Source organism: Camellia sinensis, chromosome 3 (genome assembly GCF_055761805.1).
Source record: "Camellia sinensis isolate YWXY chromosome 3, ASM5576180v1, whole genome shotgun sequence".
NCBI classification, from domain to species: Eukaryota; Viridiplantae; Streptophyta; class Magnoliopsida; order Ericales; family Theaceae; genus Camellia; species Camellia sinensis.
In genome coordinates this window covers 206794138-206805084 of record NC_138963.1, presented here as the reverse complement: position 1 = coordinate 206805084, position 10947 = coordinate 206794138, and the positions used below count along the sequence as shown (strand labels likewise).

The following is a 10947-nucleotide window of genomic DNA, read 5'->3' as shown; positions in this document are numbered from 1 at the left end:
ATACAATGTTTTACCAATTCCTTTGTGAAGCTAAAGATGTGCTTGGCGAAGTAAGATGTGTAAACATTACTCCTTTTTGAGCCGATGAAATATTAGTTGTGCTTGGTGGAATCAATTCTCTCGATCTCTCTCGTTCATGTCACAAACGTTGTCCCAATTGATATGCAGAGCTTGCCTTACCATTTCTTTCGCGTTCTCGCCGTGCACGTTGAGCCAATGCCGCTTTCGATATAATATTACTCTTATGTGCCTAAAACATGAAGATTAATTTCATAAGATGCCTAAAATATGAATATTATCATCTAATGTTTTATACTTTACTATTCATTTTTCATTTCTATTAATTTACTTTATCTTAATACCCTTTTCTTATGATATTTTATTAAAAAAAATTGAAAACCTTTTCATTCTGTATCCCTCCCCCCCCTTATTCCTTCACTATAGGAAATTACACTTTTGTCGACCAAATTTGGCAGCCAAAAGTTGTGGAATTGGCAACCAAAAATTATATTAGTTGGCAAAAGTATAAGATTTAGCTACTAATTTTTTTTAGTTGAGGTATATTGATTATTGGTAACTAAAAAAATTTAGTCGGTAAAAATGTAACAATTGGCGACTAAAAAAAAATTTAGTTGCTAAAAATACCACAATTGACGACTAAAAAATATTTTAGTCACTGTATAGTTAGTTTTTGCTACTAAAATTATTTAGTCACCGAATGAAAAATAAAAATTTACTTTTTATCTTTTGCGACCAAAAGTTTGGTCACCAAAAATTTATTTTCAGCGAGTAAAAAATATTTTAGTCGCCAAAGAACTAAAAAATTACCCAATAGGCGACTAAAAAAAATTTGGTCCCTAAATGTACATTCTTTAGCTATTAAAAATATTTTAGTTGGTATTAATTTACTTTTAGTAACTAAATTTTAGTCGGCAATTGTAATGAAAAATTAAAAAAATTGGACTTTACCTTTTGGAGGGAAAATTAATTGGCTACTAAAGTATTTAGTTGGAAAAAAAGCCTTTATTTGTTATTGGCGACTAAAATTGTTAGTCAAGAAAGAAAATAAACTAGGGTTTAAAAAATACACTCCCATACGCTCTAACTCGCTCATGCATCTGTCTGTCTCTCACTCTGTGACTCTCTCTTTCTCTCTCATGCCTTTGCCCTCCTCTCTCTCTCTCTCTCTCTCTCTCTCTCGCTTTTGTCTCCATCGTCGTCGGGTATAGGAACATCACTGCCATAACACACGAGAACCACCGTCAATCCACCATTGAAGCATTACCCAGGTATGTCCTCTCTATTTTGCCCTCTCTCTATCTTTCAATCTCTCTTCCCCTAATTTCAGCCTCTAGGGTTTTCTTCTTCCATTTGCATACCTTAACACAAACCCAACCCCAAATCGACCCACCCATCACACAAACCAACCCCTAATTTCAGCCTCTAATTTCAGTCTCTCTAACTCTCTTATACGTCTGTTTGTTCTCTCTGTTTTGTTTGTTGTGATTTTTTTTGTGTTGAGGGATTATTGGCATTACGGATAGAATTCATGGATTTTTGATAATGAAAAATAGGAACTGTTGAATCTCTAGGTAATCAATGTGAAGCCATTTTGGACAGCCTGAGGGCATTTGTTTTGATATTCATGTGGGGGTTTTTTTTGGGGGGGCAAAATTTATAATGTGAGTGGTCTTTGAGATTGTACTTAAATTTTTAAGCTACTTTTAAAAGATTGGGGTTTGTTAGGGGACGATTAGAAATTTCAGTAGTAGCATTGTAGATATTGGAGAAACCTTCAAATTCTAGTTTCAAAACTTGTTTTAGACATGAAGTTGGGGTTATTTTCCTTGTTATTGGGGGTCATGGGGAATAATAAGGTGCAAAGCAAATTCCATAGTTGTTGGATTTTCTTTACTGCATAAAACCTTGCATTCTTTAGGGGAGGGGAATGTCGACAGTAGAGAAAGGGTGCATGTCATTATGAGGGGGGAGGGTTTTATCAAGGCAATGTTTTCTTTTACTGAATAATTCTCAAATGGATATGAACTTTGATTTGTCCCCTACAAATATCTCCCACATGTGTAGTACGATTTTTGCTTGGATTCCAATAGGACAACAATAGTTATTCACTTGTCTAACAAAAGGTTGTAGTGAATTGGATTCATGGTTGTTGATTTGTTCTTTTCATACATTTGTTCTTTCCCATGAATTTGTTTTTCTTGTTACATCATTCGGCCTCCAACTGTTTGATGCAATGCCCGAATCAAAAAATTTATCTTTCTTTGCTCATCTTCTTCTTCTACTTCTTTTGTTGTATTCTGAAGTGACATATTGGTTTGGGTTTTCATATTTAATAAATTTATTTGTTATTCCTCTAGACCCAAGAAAGAATATCGTGAAACAAGAGAGAATAACTCATACACATTGATTGTGTATTGATTTGCATGTATGGCTGCTAAAATGTGATTGTAAAGCAAAGTTCTGATCATTTTCTTCCACTTCTGTCTGAAGAAAAAGAAAAGAAAAAAAGAGCAGATTAATATGAGAACAACTCATACACAGAGAGAAATATTCTTAGGATTTTACCTGATGCTTGATATACAAATTTGTATGTGAAGAATTTGGATCTAGATGTTACAAAAGAACTTTTTAAGGAGAAGTTCTCCGAGTTTGGTAAAATTCTCAGCTTAATTATCTCAGAGGATGAGTATGGGGCCTCTACAGGTTTTGGATTTATGAATTTTGACAACACAGATGACGCCAAGATTGCAATAGGAGCTATGAATGGAACACAACTTGATAGGTTATGTTTTCTTAATGAAATTAATTTGCTTAAAAGATCAGAGTTACTCAGTTTTCAATGGCATGTTTTAAGTAGGTTCCAAGGTTATCTATGTTGCTAGAGCACATAAAAAAGAATAACGCGAGCAGATTTTATGTTGCCAGTTTGAGGAGAAACGAAAGGAGCAAATAATGAAATACTAGGTATCCTTGCTGCTTATTTCTCTCATTGGGAGGGATTATGTACTTTTATTTTAATTTTTCTTTTGGGGGTAAAATTTTATTGTCCACTTTTTAATTGTAGGGTTCAAATGTCTATGTCAAGAATTTTGATGATGATGTCATTGATGACGAGTTACGAGAACACTTCAGCCAGTGTGGCACGATCACCTCTGCAAAACTAATGCGAGATGAAAAAGGAACCAGCAGGGGTTTTGGGTTTGTCTGCTTCTCCACACCTGAGGAGGCCAATAAAGCTGTGAACAATTTTCATGGTGAGTACTATGAATATATAAGCTTATGGATGTGATGTAGATGTCGTTGAATTAAGATGCATTAACATTCTTCGAGTTGGCCATGCAAATTGGTTGATATGTTTTGATCTGAAAGAAGTTATTATGCTAATGTTTAATTTTATATAATGGAATAATATAAATTGCCATTTGAATAGTATACATGACTGTGGATAATGGAATAGTGTATCATTAACACAACTAGGTTTTCGTTCCTAATTTCGAATTTGATAACAATTTAATCTTTTTATTTTGAAAAAGAAGGATTCCTTAGAAGAAAATTTCTCTCTGTGTATGAGTAGAAAATTCCTTGAAAGTTAAGATTTAGTGTACCCTCGTTATGATTTTACAAGTGAAATGGTTGTTGGCTTAGATCATTATTGGCTTTAGTTCAATAAATTTGCTATAATATGATGCATATTTGTGTGATCTATCAATGATGTATTCTCATTTACTAAATAGTCAATACTTGAAGAAAATCTATTTGCATCTTTTTTGATGTTACGGGGGGCGAAAATGCGAAACAACCCCCCAACCACTGATTTGACTTTACGGGAAGCTTCCCGGTGCCAAATGTGACCTGTAGGGATAGACGATACGTAAGTAGAACACATAGGTTGGGAGATAGAGTTGAAAATGTCATAAACTTAGTTGAAAACAACGTTTTAGTCACCAAAATTGGAAAAATACTTGGATGGTTACCATGTGATGCTTTGTTTTCATTAGAGTAATCGATAATTTATACATTTAGGAGGGTAGAATAAGTTAGTGCACTTCAGAGCTGGGAAATGACTAGAGCTAGGATTTAAGGTGATACATGTTGCTGAAATTTCATAAAATTTATTGTTGGTATTTATGAACCCAATTTTATATGGATGGTTGATGTTTAGAAAAAAAGCTTGTCGGGTTAAGATCAGTGAATTTGGTGATTTAGAATTTTTTTTTTATTTTTAAAATACAACCTTCACAATCTCTTTAAAAATTCAATGAGCCCTCAAAATTTGACTCCGTTCAATTTGGACGATGACACCAAATAGTGTTAGGTTTTTATTCTTGGTAATCTCGTTTGACAAAACTCCTTTCAGTTGTACTTTTATTCGCTCTTTTATTTCAGTGAGGCTATGAGTTTTAGATGTGAATCCAACCTGAATTGTGCCTTGCAGAGAAGTTTCAGAAGATAATTCTTTCATGTTTGCCACTTTGCTGACTATGTCGGGCATCAAGCCGCCCGGTCAGTTTGCGGGGGTCCAGGGGGTAATGACCCTTGGCGGGTTCGGGGCAGCGCCATGGTGGGGTTAAGGGGCAACGCTCTCGAAGTAAAATGCAAAAATGCATTCGAAGTTACTTGTCCGCTCGAGCAGACATTCCTCCGCTCGAGCGGAGAATCCTTGGTTCTAGAAGTTTGATCGCCTGCAAAAATACTGGGAGATGTTTTTTCCCGCTGGAGCGGAATTTCCTGCGCTCGAGCGTCGGTCTGCTCGAGCGGCCATTCTGATGCTCGAGCGGAGATCGCGGAACAGATTGCTATAAATATGTGTTTTAGTTAGATTTTAGGGTTACGCTTCCAGATCTTCTTCTTGGATATTAGGGTTTATATCTAGGGCTATTTTGCTAGTTTTCTTTGATGTTTGATTGAGTATTCAACTCATGGTTTAAGAAGTATACATCAAAGGATTGTTTGTTTATTCTATACAAAAGAGAGAGTTGTTCTTCGGTGGATTCTAGAGAATTCGAGCCTGAAGCTTTGGTGGATTCTAGAGTGGCTCATCATCGTGATTTGACATCGACGTTGTGGATTCAATGTTGGGCAAGACAATTTCGAGGTGAAGACGGGGTTGGAAGAGGCACATAGGGGTTGGTTCAATTTGGGTGTGGATTCGCTAGATAATTGAGAGTATATCTATGTAATTCCTTTATGTCTTTTTAGTGGATTGTTTTGTGGCTTTTGCCCGTGGTTTTTTTTATCATAATTGGAGGCGCTCCAATTGTGATTTTTTCACGTAAAATCGTTGTGTTGATTTGTCTTTGATTGTTTGATTGGGATTGTTATTTACTGATTAAAATTGATACATAATTACAAATCAATATCTAGGGGATTTCTAGATTTTTCAATTGGTATTAGAGCAGGTCACTCTATTTTTTGTAAAAATCTATTAGAGCGAGATCTTGTTTGATTTGTGATAATAGATTCAATTCATGAGGGAAATTTTATGGTTTGACCACCTCTACTTGACGGATCAAATTATTCTTTTTGGAAAGCTCGAATGAGATCGTTTTTAAAATCTATTGATGAAAAAGTTCGGCAATTTGTCATGTATGGGTGGAACGAACTGACGATTACCGTTGATGGAGTAACTTTCCCTAAACCAATTGATAAGTGAGACACAATTGATTACCAAAATAGTAGCTAGAATAGTAAAGCTATCAATTCTCTTTTTTGCGCCGTCACACCTGAAGAGTTTAGTCCTATTTGCAATTGTGAAGTCGCAAAAGAGGCTTGAGATATCTTACAAACTATTCATGAGGACATTCATTCTGTTAAACACTCAAAACTTCCAAGGCTCACGTCTAGTTTCGAAAACCTTTCAATGAAAGATAGTGAGACCTTTGATGAGTTTTATGTGAAGTTGAGTGATATTGTAAATTCCAGCTTCAATTTAGGTGAAAAAATACTGGAATCCAAGATTGTAGGAAAATATTTGAGGTCCTTGCCCGATTGGTTCAAACCAAAAGTTACGGCTATTGAGGAGGCTTAAGATGTTGACAACCTCAAGCTAGATCATTTGGTTGGAAATCTCCAAACTTATGAGGCACATAGGAATTTCAAAAAGAAACAAAAAGATGCTATTGATTTTAGTAGTGCTCATAGAGTTGGAGTGGATTATGATGAGGATTGTGAGATAGATTCTAAGATTACAGATGCTTTTGTAAAACAATTTAAAAAATCTTTTCTGAAGAAGAATCCTAATCTTTTGGAATCTACTCATACTTATAAATCCAAAGGCAAAGATAAACTCAAAATTAATTCTATAGTTAAGAAGGAGAAAGGAAAGATACAAGGGAACTCTGAAAGAGTCAAATGTTATGAATGCCAAGGATTTGGCCACTTTGCTCAAGAATGCCCCACTCATTTGAGGAAGAAGAAAGCCCCCACTATTACTTTGGATGATGAATCAGAATCTGATAAAGATGAAGTGACAACGAAGATCAAGGCGAAGAGGGACACAAACAATTCCTTGCTTTCATGGCGGCTTCCGAAACTGAAGGACAAATAGAGTATTCGTAGAGGCGGTTGAGAATGACACTGATGATGAATCTTCAACTAGTGATGATGAAGAGCTTCAGCAAGTTTATGAAAAATTGTATAAGGAATCTCTTAATTTATCCAAATTAAATGACAAACTCACTATGAAACTCAAAGCATGTGAAAGTGAGAATGTCAAACTAAAGGAAGAGATTTCCGAGGCTAGGAATGATGCCATCAATATATCTAATGATCGACAAGTCATTTGTGCAAAACTCTTGACTTGTGAGACAGAGAGAAATGAGCTACAACAAATCTATGCAACATATGAAGAAAAGATTGAAACTCTCGAGATGTCTCAAGGTGCTTTAAAAGAGCTAATCATCAAGAAAGAGGAAAAGCTCAAGTGTGCTATGGCAACCATTGATCTTTGGAATAAAGGATCAAAGACTTTGGACAATATCATTGGGTCTCAACAAATTTGTTCTGACAAGAGTGGCACTGGCTTTGGTGGCAAGAAAGAGCAAAAACAGAGTGCATCAACATCTCATGATATAAGAACTCAAGGGCAGGGGGAGCACAAGATTCAACGAAAGGAAAGACTTCTCAATCTTCCTAGAGTTGGTAAGGCCAAATAAAAGAAGGTACACCCTATTCACCCTGTTTTTATTTGTTATCATTGTGATATGCATAGTCATATTCACCTTTATTGTTATGAGTTGCATGGGAGAGTGTCTCATAGAGATGAAAGAAATTCTAACATCTCGTGGGGTAAGAGACACTTCATTGTTGGTAATGAGGTTAAGGGTCATATTAGACCTCTTTATTTTGATTTTCTTGAGACCAAACATGAACAGATGTTGTGTTTTCCTAGACCTAGGAAAAGGAAGCTGGAAACCATGTCAAGGTGGGTTCTCATTGAAGGGGAAGGAAACCACAATGTCAAGACACCATCCAAGAACTGCCATTCTCACAACTTTGTTCATACTAAAGCGGTTTGGGTGAAAAAACTTGACTTGTGTTAATTTGTTTTAGTTTTTGGGTTTCTGTTTTGTTTTTTTTCTTTTTGGGTCATTTAGGGTCTGTTTGATAATCATTTCGTTTTTAATTTTCAGTTTATATTTACAAAAATTTTAAAAACCTGTTATAAAAAATTGTTTGATAATTTTTTTGGTTTATAAATGGTTGTCTCAGTTTATAAATTTGAGGAAAAAACGTAAACTCAAAAAATGAGTTTACATTTTCAGTTTTCAATTAATTTTTTTTCAATTAATTTTTTTTCATTTAATTTTTTTTTCAATAATTTTTTTTATTAATTTTTTTGCAAATAATTTTTTTTCAATTATATTTTTTATTTTTTTTTCAATTATAATGTGTGTGATCTCATTGTCATAAATAATAAAAATAAATATAAATTTTTTAGGCCTGAAGAAACATATTTTTTAGTTTATGTTTTTAAATTTTTTTAAACATTTTGTTCAAACCAAACGCATTTATAATTTATGTTTTTCTACAATAAACAAAAGCCAGTTTATAAAATTTTTGTAAACATAAACCAAAAACGTAAACGTTACCAAACGCTACCTTAATGTGTGGTATCATTTAGTGTGTCCTTGTTCATTTTATGTCTTGCTTTATTTTAGAGATTTTTTTATTTTTTTTATTTTTTTAATATGGTTTTGCAAGCTTGAAATTTTTGAGAAGTCCTTGGTACATATTGGACTTGACGAGAATATCCATTACTTGCTAATATGTGTGTTCTTTATGTGGTCATTACTCATTTCGGAGTGTGTGTTCTTTGATTAGCATGTCTCATTCTGTACACACTCTTGGATTAGTAAATATCGGAGTCTTCCGCCTTAGTGATCATTTTTCTCTATGGACTTCTGGCATTGTATCTTTTGCTTTTCTAGAGGGATTGACCTATACCAGCACATCATGGGTGATGTTGTGTCTCTTAACCACCTTCCATCTTTTTGTATCTCCATGTCTTTCTCCTCTGTTCTTTGTAGTCCAGGCATGAGGAAAAGGCTACCTCAGAGTCACCAACCAGGCTATCTTTATTATATACATGCTTCTCTGGATCGGTTTCCATCCTCTTGAGCGTGTCAGCTGCCAATGAGTGTGCAGAAGAAAGAAAAAAACTGTGCAAAAGAAAGAAAAGAAAAAATGTGCAAAAGAAAGAGAAGTAAAAAATGTGAAAAAAAAGAAAGGATTCATTGATTGAGGGGGAGCCTCCTCTTTTACTCACCAAATACCCCTTGATTCCTAATGGTTTGACTTTCCGTAGTTGTGCTTAGATTCTCTTGCCAGAGGTCCAGCTATCAGGTCACTACTAGGATTTGAATCTAGTGTTTGTCGAACTCCATGAGCCACACACACTCTTTTATTATGGGATCTATGCTTTTCACATAATGCACCACTTTCTTTTATGAGGACTCTTATAGAGGCTGTGCACATTGTGTTTTCAAGTAATTGTGTTTTTTGGATAATCTTGTGTGTTTTAAGTTACAAATCTGAAATTCTTTGCTTGCTTCACCATATTATTTTTTTGTTGTTTTCTTCTTTTCATTGTTGTCGGTGTTTGTGGTTGCTTTGAGTGAGGGGGAGTTTGGTCTATCATTGCAAAGGGTTTTTTAGCATGAACTTCCATTAACTGGTTTGGTATGGGAGTTTGGCCTTAGTTGGTATGCATGTTGCTTTGCATTGCTTCTTTATTGTTTCCTTCTTGCATACTACTGCTCATTACATCATCTTGTCCTTGCTTGTGTGGTTTATGCTCTTGATTTCATTGATTGAGCTTCCTTTAACAATTCATGACAAAAAAGGGGGAGAACTTTGAGTCATAGTCAAAATGGGTTTTTGAGAGTGTTTGCATGTTTCATAGGGTTTTCATCTATTCATGCTAAATGTTCTTAAAATCATAGTCAAAATGGGTTTTTGAGCGCGTTTGCATGTTTCTTAGGGTTTTCATCTATTCATGCTACATGTTCTTAAAATCTCCAAGTCGCGTCTATTCATGTTTTCCATCTCATGCTTCAAGATAATCTAGTCATATGTCTATTGCTTTTTCATATACTCTTGTGGCACTAATAGTTGTTTTGGAGATTGTGGCACTAATAGTTATTTTGTAGATCATGACCTTGAGAAAGAAGTTTGCTTTTGTTGGCTGTAATGGGTTGGGGGTGTTTAGGATTTTATTTGTTAGGTGTGTTTTGTCACGGCATTGCCAAAAGGGGAGATTGTTAGGTTTTTATTCTTGGCAATCCTGTTTGACAAAACTCCTTTCAGTTGTACTTTTATTCTTTCTTTTATTTCAGTGAGGCTATAAGTTTTAGATGTGAATCCAACTTGAATTGTGCCTTACAGAGAAATTTCAGAAGATAATTCTTTCATGTTTGCCACTTCACTGACTATGTCGGGGATCGAGCTTCCTGATCAGCTCGCGGGGGTCCAGGGGGCAGCGCCTCTTGATGAGTTTGGGGCAGCGCCAAGGCGGGGTTGAGGGGCAGTGCCCCGAAGCAAAATGCAAAAATGCATTCGAAGTTGCTTGTCTGCTTGAGCAGACATTCCTCTGCTCGAACAGAGAATCCTTGGTTCCAGAAGTTTGATCGCCTACAAAAATACTGGGAGATGTTTTTTCCCGCTCGAGGGAAATTTCCTACGCTTGAGCGTCGATTCGCTCAAGTGGCCATTCTGGCGCTCGAGCGGAGATCGCGGAACAGATTGCTATAAATATATGTTTTAGTTAGATTTTAGGGTTACGCTTCCAGATCTTCTTCTTGGATATTAGGGTTTATATTCGGGGCTATTTTGCTAGTTTTCTTTGATGTTTGATTGAGTATTCAATTCATGGTTTAAGAAGTATACATCAAAGGATTGTTTGTTTATTCTATACAAAAGAGAGAGTTGTTCTTCAGTAAATTCTGGAGAATTCGAGCTTGAAGCTTTGGTGGATTCTGGAGTAGCTCATCGTCGTGATTCGACATCGGTGTTGTGGATTCAACGTTGGGCAAGACAATTCCGAGGTAAAGACAGGGCTGGAAGAGGCACATAGGGGTTGGTTCAATTTGGGCATGAATTCGCTAGGTAATTGAGAGTATACTTGTGTAATTCCTTTATGTCTTTTTAGTGGATTGTTTTGTGGTTTTTGCCCGTGATTTTTTTATCACAATTGGAGGTGCTCCAATTGTGGTTTTTCCACATAAAATCCTTGTGTTGATTTGTCTTTGATTGTTTGATTGAGATTTCTATTTACTAATTAAAATTGATACATAATCACAAATCAATATTTATGGGATTTTTAGATTTTTCAAACAGTTTCAAACTCGCACCTCACCTGCACACATACATGTATATATTGTCAAATTGTTAATTAATGTAGAATGAAACATGAAACGCTTTGTCCCC

General features: G+C 35.4%; 1 long non-coding RNA gene across 2 annotated transcripts; it reads left to right on the top strand.

Annotated features, from left to right (window-relative positions):
- The first annotated feature begins 1115 nt into the window (after positions 1–1115).
- LOC114289961 (uncharacterized) lies at positions 1116–10695 on the top strand. Of its 2 annotated transcripts, XR_014365147.1 has the most exons (4): positions 1116–1289; positions 2879–2985; positions 3086–3275; positions 9907–10695. It is a non-coding gene; the product is annotated as an uncharacterized LOC114289961 (long non-coding RNA). The 2 variants fall into 2 exon arrangements; XR_003638811.2 differs by lacking the exon at positions 9907–10695 and having other exon boundaries at positions 1117–1289; positions 3086–3468.
- The last annotated feature ends 252 nt before the right edge of the window (positions 10696–10947 follow it).